Source organism: Amblyraja radiata, chromosome 2, assembly GCF_010909765.2.
Source record: "Amblyraja radiata isolate CabotCenter1 chromosome 2, sAmbRad1.1.pri, whole genome shotgun sequence".
NCBI classification, from domain to species: domain Eukaryota; kingdom Metazoa; phylum Chordata; class Chondrichthyes; order Rajiformes; family Rajidae; genus Amblyraja; species Amblyraja radiata.
This window is the reverse complement of record NC_045957.1, coordinates 17,428,003-17,435,902: the sequence shown is the minus strand read 5'-3', so window position 1 is coordinate 17,435,902 and position 7,900 is coordinate 17,428,003.

Genomic DNA, 7,900 nt, shown 5'->3' with positions numbered 1-7,900 from the left:
GACCCTTCATCAGGATGATCGAAACTCCGGCGTCGGGACGGATTACAACAAAACAAGAGAAGTTTCCCCCTCTTCCCCGCCCCCTCCCCTCCCCTACATAAAACATACGAAGAAGAAACACCAAAACATATCCTTAACACACACTCAAACAACAAAAAGAGAGAAGGGCCACGACAGGCTGCTTGCGAGACGGCCATTATGGACTCACCCCTCTCTGTCTGTCTGTTTGTTGGTCTCATAGCAGCCAATGTGTTTTGCCGTGCTCACTCTCTAGGTCCACCTTTTTCCCTGTTTGTGGGATTACATCAGTTCCGTTTTCTTTGTATCAGCAAACAGGTTGATAGGAAGGGGGGAAAAAAAACGCCTGCTGGCCGGAATGGTTCCGGGGCGCGCTGAGAAAAAAAAAAAAACGATTGTGGGTGGGATGCTTGCGGAAAAAAAAAACGGCTGTGGGCTGGATGATTTCAAGTTACGGGCCGCATATGGTCTACGGGCGTAGGTTGCCAACCCCTGCTTTATAACATGGCACAAATATCCATCGTGTCGTTCATGGATGTAGATCAGTGTCACTCATGTTATGAGTCATACTGTAGCTTGCCTACTAGTTATAGCAAGCCTCCCTTCCCTTTCTTCCTCGGTCTAGAGTTATGTGTTAAGATGATGTTACCTATGCTGTAATGCTAATAAAAGAGCCCAACTACATGGTGTCAGAAAACTCGGATTCACTCCTTACCTAATTATATTGCTTTTATTTTAGTTTGTTGTTTCTCTCGGTATATTTATACCATTGCTTTTGCTCTCAGTGAAACCAGAGATCCTGGTGTTGACAAAGACCCGCAGAACGGTGGCGCATGTTTGAAGATTTCATCATTTACATAGATGCGGCTCACCCAGCTGCTGCTCCAGGCGTTCGTGCCTCGATCCTCCTTAATCTGATAGGCACAGAAGCTGCTCGGCATGCCAGAAGATTTCACATGAAACCAGCTAGGTTCGACCTGGTTGATGTCGATTGCTCCCACTGAATCTATCCGGGACCCCGAATGTTTGCTACGCAGGTATGTGAGTTAAGAACTAACTTAATCATGGTTCAACAATAATTTTTCCACGAAGCCAGCGGCTTGGCGAACCGATTGAAACTTATGTTAGTGCTTTGAAGCACATTGCCAGTCGATGCAATTTTGGGAATTTATGTGACAGCTTAGTCCGTGACCTTAGTCTATGGTTTCCCGCTATGATAAATTATGGGACGAATTACTGAGAGATACTGAGCTTACTCTAGAGACTGTTGAAAACGGCTTGCCATGTTGCTGAAATGGCTGATGCTCATACAAAGTTTTAGGATATGGCCCCCACTCTGCTCACAACATTAATGTTGTCGGCACACCTTATCAAACCTCATCGCCGTTCTCCCCGAAGTGCCCAACAGCTCTATCATTAATTCATAGACAATTGTTTTAACTGTAGGGGTTCACATGTTGCAGTTCTTGACCATTGCCCTGCGTATGGAAAATGTTGTTCGTTTCTGTAACAAAAGGAACCACTGCTTCAAATGATGGCCGCTCGCGTAGCAGTTCAAAAAGACAATCTATCAATTCACTTGACCATGAGAGCCTGCTCTCGAAACACTCTCAACCAGCTCCCACGGATTTGCAGGCTGCTAGCGAAGGTTTTGATTTAGATTGTTCACTACCTGTCTGATTTACCACATAAGCTTCAAGATCCAAGGTCGATTTGCTCATTAAAGGCAGAATTTTTTTCTGAAAGTTGATATGGGCGCCAGGTGTAATGTCATGTGGTCTGAGTTGAAAATATATGAGACTATCACTCCTACGGCTGCTCCCAATTTGCAGGAAGTCCAGGTGCACCCTATCGGTTGCACAAGTCGAGTTATGCTGCTGTCTTAATTCACGTAGTCCAAAACCTTAGTTTCTATGTTGTTTGTGAGAATGTGCCGACCTTGCTGTCAATGCTTGTCACGACCTGGGGCGTGTCTCTTCAGTCCTCCTGTTTGTCATCCTGACCGCAACCTGTGACTTTACTCAACAAATCTGTGACACAATACAAACCTTTTTTTAGATGGCAAGCTGGCAGGTTGCCTGTTAAGTGCACAATATCGATGACCCTGAGGTACTCCCAGTTGTCCGTCAGCACACAGGATTCCCCATGCCATGCGGGACCGTGTTCAAAGTGAAATCAGCTGATGGTGTCTCTAGGTGTAATTGCCCCACGCGCTGCCCTTGGATTGGGTCTCGACCATGGTTGCGGCAACAAAGAAGAATAGGACAAATACGGATTTGCATCAATCCCAAGGACTTAAACACAGCAATTAAAACGACCTCACTATACCATGCGCACTGTGGACGAAATTGCAGCCCAGCTGGCGAACTAGAGTACTAGATGCACAGTACTAGATGCCAAGAGTTCATTCTGGCAGATTCCGCTGGAACGCAACTCCTCTTCAGCCAACACCTTCGGGCAATACACATTTATTTGCATGCTTTTGGATAAGCTCTTGCTAGTGAAGTATTTTCAACGAGCTATGGAGCAATTGTTTGCAGGTACCCACGCTCCATTGTAGTGGATGACATCCTCGTTGGGACGAACAATCGAAAAACACGATGCTAATCTGACAAAGTTCCTGGATTGCGTCAATGCCATCAACCTCAAGCTAAACCGTAAAAGCAAATTCAGGTTAAGTGAGGTAAAATACATATATAATGCATGTGTTCACTAAGGACGGCCTGAAAACTGATCCGGCGAAAACCGGTGCCATCAACGAGCTCCAGTACCCACAGACATGCTCAGTCTGCAGAGATCCTTGGCATGGTTAACTACCTGAGTAAATTTATTCCGACTTCAGTGAAATTCAGCCTGCTGCACCAGCTTACCCACAAAGACACTGCTTGGGCCTGGCAGAGCCACAAAGACACTGCTTGGGCCTGGCACGAGCAACAGCAGAGGGCGTTCGACACTCTTAAGAAGAAGAGATGTCTTGTGCTCCTACTCTCACCTATTCATCTCTTATCCTTATATCTCTCTGTTTTCATCAAAGTGAATGAACACGTTTTTCCAAATTAAATTCCATTTGCCTTGGTGTCACCCATTACTTCCCAATTGCGTTGTTACCTTTCCTTTATAACAGATCCAGTGTTTCCCACACATCTCATCTCCAAAAAGTCAGATGGCACTGTTGGATGCCCTTTGCTGATCCCCTGAAAGTAATTGCTGATCTGTGTTTGTCTGGCACAAAACTTCATAAGAGTTGACAGGAGGTTGCAGACAGTCTGAATTTTCCAGTTGTGGATGGTTCAGAAAAATAATTTGTTGGGGATATATGGGCAAAAGAGAAAGGCTTAAGTATTTCCATGGGTTAAGTGGTAGATGTTGCAATTAATTCTGGTTGAAAGAGTTTGGGAAAGATCATCAACAGAACAGTGGGGGGTGAAATGAATAGAAGGCAATGAGAGAGCATCGAGAAAGGGAGAAAGGACTAAGGATGGGGAACATGAAAAGTGTAATTCCTGGGTAGAGAAAAGCAAAATGAAATTTGTGAAGGCTACGAAAGAAAGCAGTGGAATTGACTAGGAGAGATTGAATGTGGAAAAACATTATTTAATGATATATGAGAATATTGGTGAATGCATTTATCAGTTCAGTTCTTATCTTTTCTCTTATTCATTTTTTAATTATACTTTTGAACCAATGCCTGGAATTAGGCTTGTTCGTCAACTATTAAAGGTTATGTGTGTTAGATTCTTTGCCAGCTTGTCATTAGGATGATTTCTTCTCCAGTTTATTTAGTATAGTTCATGCCTTTTTTAAATACTTTTTTTTTGCCACAAGTCAACCTAATAATATGATCCAGACTCTGAAGAAGGTAGCTGAAAACCCAATCATGCCTTGAGGTTTGCCGTATCAAAGAAAATTATTTTGATACACATTTGGACTCTGCTGCTATTTTAAAAATAAGTCATAATGCTTTTCCTCTTAAGAAACATAGAAACATAGAAAATAGGTGCAGGAGTAGGCCATCGGCCTTCGAGCCTGCACCGCCATTCATATGATCATGGCTGATCATCCAACTCAGTATCCTGTACCTGCCTCTCTCCATACCCACTGATCCCCTTAGCCACAAAAGGGCCACATCTAACTCCCTCTTAAATATAGCCAATGAACTGGCCTCAACATTCTGTGACAGAGAATTCCAGAGATTCACCACTCTGTGAATGTTTTAAGAGTCTTAAGATTGTAGTTCTCAAGCGCCATGTCTCCAGGATTCAATTGAAACAGAAATATGTTTATTTCGTAATCACATTGCTTAAGTATGCAGTTATTGTGTAGATTCTATTTTGTCCTGCTTATGCATCCTTTGCGAATGTACGACTGCACACACAGTATCTACAATATATCTGCCTGTTGAAGCTGCAATTTCAATCATGCGGCATGTATGAAACACCTTGAATCATCGGATGAAATTTAAAATCCTTAAAGTATAAATTTGTTTATATATAACAAGAATTGCTTACAGAATGAATATTTTGCTGATATTAAAATGTTAGCAGATGTTGCATTTGAGTTGTTCATCCTGCATTAAGAGGTGAAAGGATGGCGAAGATTTTTATCTGTGCACAAATCGCATGAGAGAAACAGCACTGACTAACCATTTGATTGGTACTTGCATTGATCAGTGACCTGTATGTCGCTTGTGTAGAAGCCCCTTGCATATATTTTAGGACTACTAGAGTAGAATAATGCTTTGATTAGCCTCTTTTGATGTCTTCAAACGCATTGTGCTTATTCTAAGGGCAAAATATAGTGTGCACCTTGAGAAACATATCTGTTTTTACTCAGCTGCGTTAAACCATAGCGATGAATTGTATCTGTGTGCGACACTGAAATGTCTTATATGTTCAAATATTTGGAATCGCATAATATATGGAAACCAATTAACTTTTTTCTCATATCTTCAAAGGAATGTTCAGCTAGAATACCTAACTGTCGATGAAAACAGTTCATAGGATCTCTGGAAAGATACTTTTATTGTTACTAGAACCAAGTGCAGGCCCGTTGGGTCTGTTCCCCAACGTGCGGTGAAGAAGGGGGGGGGGCATGCGGCGTCACACACATTAAACATCCCCACACACACACTAACTACTCCCCCGCAAAAACACGCTAACTACCCCCCTTGATATTGTATTAATATTATTATTTGCTCCTTTTACCCCATAACCGCCCTATCCACTAACGCATAGCCCCCAACTCGCAGGCGCATCTAGAGAGAGGGGGGGGGGGGTGGAGAGTGCGGGCAGAGAGAGAATGGGGAGAGACAGAAGGGCAAGAGACAGAGGGTGGGGGAGGGGGGAGAGGGAGATGGAGAGAGAGTGGGGAGGGGGAGAGAGTGGGGAGGGGGAGGGGGGAAGGGAGAGGGGGAGGAGGATGAGAGGGGAGGAGAGCGGTGAGGGGGAAGGGGGTGGTAGAGGGGGGGAAAGGGGTGGGTGAGGGGTAGTAGAGAGGGGTGGGGGAGGGGATGAGGAGAGGGGGAGGTGGGCAAAGAAGAGGAGGGGGTGAGGAGAGGGAGAGGGGGAGGGGAGAGGTGGAGAGAGAGTGGAGGGGGGAGAGAGGGAGACGGAGAGAGAGGAGGGGGAGAGAGAGAAAGGGGAGGGAGAGGAAGGGGGGAGAGAGAGAAGGGGGGAGTGGGGGAAAGGCATGGGGGTGGAAGGGAGGGAGGGGGAGCGATCTCCCACCCCTGTCCCATTGTGATATCTGAGATGGCACTGACATGCAGCAGTTTCATTTTAGTGGGACCACGTGAAGGTTCCAATCTCCACACCTGGCCCATTGTAGATTAGATATGCATTTATTGTCACTATACATGTACAATGAGATTAAAAGCATCTCGTACTCAGTGCATACATATAATTTAGTACAAAAAAACAAGAAACAGAACAACAACAAGGGGGAGGGGGATAGGTGCACAATTCTGCGGCGCTATATACATATCTATAAAGGCAAAATGGTGAAGGATGAATAGGTAGTATTCTTAGGCAGATTTTTAAAGTTATATTAAATATAAATATTTAAAAACTATTAAAATTACAATTACCATACACATTACAGTTCCAAATTTCAGTACGTGGATAGAATAGATGGAAGTCCGGGTGTTGGCTGTGAAGTCAGTGCATGTGTGAGTTAAGAGTAGTTATGACTTTCGGAAAACAACTGTTCCTGAGTCTATTTGTCCTAGGTTTGATGCACTATAGCGCCTCCAGAGGGCAGCAGGTCGAACAGTCCAAACGCAGGATGGGAGCTGTCCTTGATGATATTCTTTGCCCTGCTAGGCAGCGGGAGTGTAAAATCCATCAGGGAGGAGAGAGGGCAACCAATGATCTTTGTGCTGTCCTAGTTACCCTCTGAAGCCTCTCCCTGTCTGCCATGGTGCAGCTGCCGTACCATGCTGTAATGCAGTATGTCAGCAGGCTCTCGATGGACGAGCGGTAGAAGGTCAGCAGCAGGTTAGAGTCCAGTTGTGCTTCCTGAGAACCCTCAGGAAGTGCAGCAGCTGCTGAGCCTTCTTGATGACCGCTGTCGTGTTGTCTGTCCAGGAGATGTCAGCAGAGATAAGGAAAGCGAGAGAAACGGAAGGTGTTGACCCTCCAACCACTCTCCGTTGATATGTAGGGGGACTAAGTCGGGCTGTGCATTGTTGATGTCATATATGTAAATTAGATCCATTGTGATTGGACATTGTGAGGTGGCACTGTGACTCAAGCAGCAGTTTGATTTTAAATTTTTTTGATGTTTTGTGAACACATTTTTTCACAATCTGGGGAATAATTGACGAAATCAGAGAGGAGTGGATCCTACCGAAATAGTAAAAATCTACCCGTTTTGCGTCTGGTTTTGGAGAGATACGTTTCACATGCAAAATAATACACGCACATCCACAACACAACACACAGTTTTAATAGATACTAGGCCAAGTGCAGGACCGTTGGGTCTGTTCCCCCCACGTGCAGTTTTGGGGGGGGGCTGAGCATGTGGCGTCACACACACTAACTACCATTCCGCACACACGCTAACTACACCCCCTTGATATTAATTAATATTATTAATGCTCCTTTTACCCCATAACCGCCCTATCCATGACGCATAGCCCCCAACTCGCAGGCACGTCTAGAGAGGGGGGGTGGGTAGAGAGTGAGGGCCGAGAGAGAATTGGGAGAGACAGAAGATAGGGGCAACAGAAGGGCAAGAGGGAGAGGGAGAGTGGAGGGGGGCGTACTGTGGGGGAGGAATTATCGAGAGGGGAGATGGAGAGGTGAGAGGGGGAGGGGGAGATGGGGAGAGTGTGGGAGGGGGAGATGGAAGGGCGGGAAGGGAGAGAGAGAAGGGGATGAGGAGGGGAGAGGAGGAGAGCGGGGGAGGGGAAGGGGGAGAGGGTGGGGGGAGGAGTGGTAGAGAGGGGAGGGGTGGGAAGGGTGGGTGAGGATTGAGGGGAAGAGGGTGATGTGAGAGGAGAGGGGTGGGGGGAGAAGAGGGGAGCGAGAGGAGAGGGAGGAAGTGGGGGGGGGGGGGGGGGTGGAGGAAGAGCCGGGTGCCCAAATGAAGTTGTGGAGAGAGGAGAAAGCGGCTTCTGACGGTAAACCCCCAGCTGGGAATGAGGCGCGCAAGGCTTCATGAGCTGCGCCAACAGTGATGTAAGGTTCGGCGCACGAGGAGTCGCTGCCCGATGATGTGTAGAACAAAGAAGCTACAGCGGAATGGAGCTGTAGAATGTTTGTTCTGCAGAGTTCTCGATCTCTCTGCGCCTTTAAATCCACAGCGGCGGGGGGGGGGGCCTGAAGGCAGGTGTGCCTGGATGGTCGGCAGTGTGGCATTGTGACGTCAGCAGCTCGTCAGT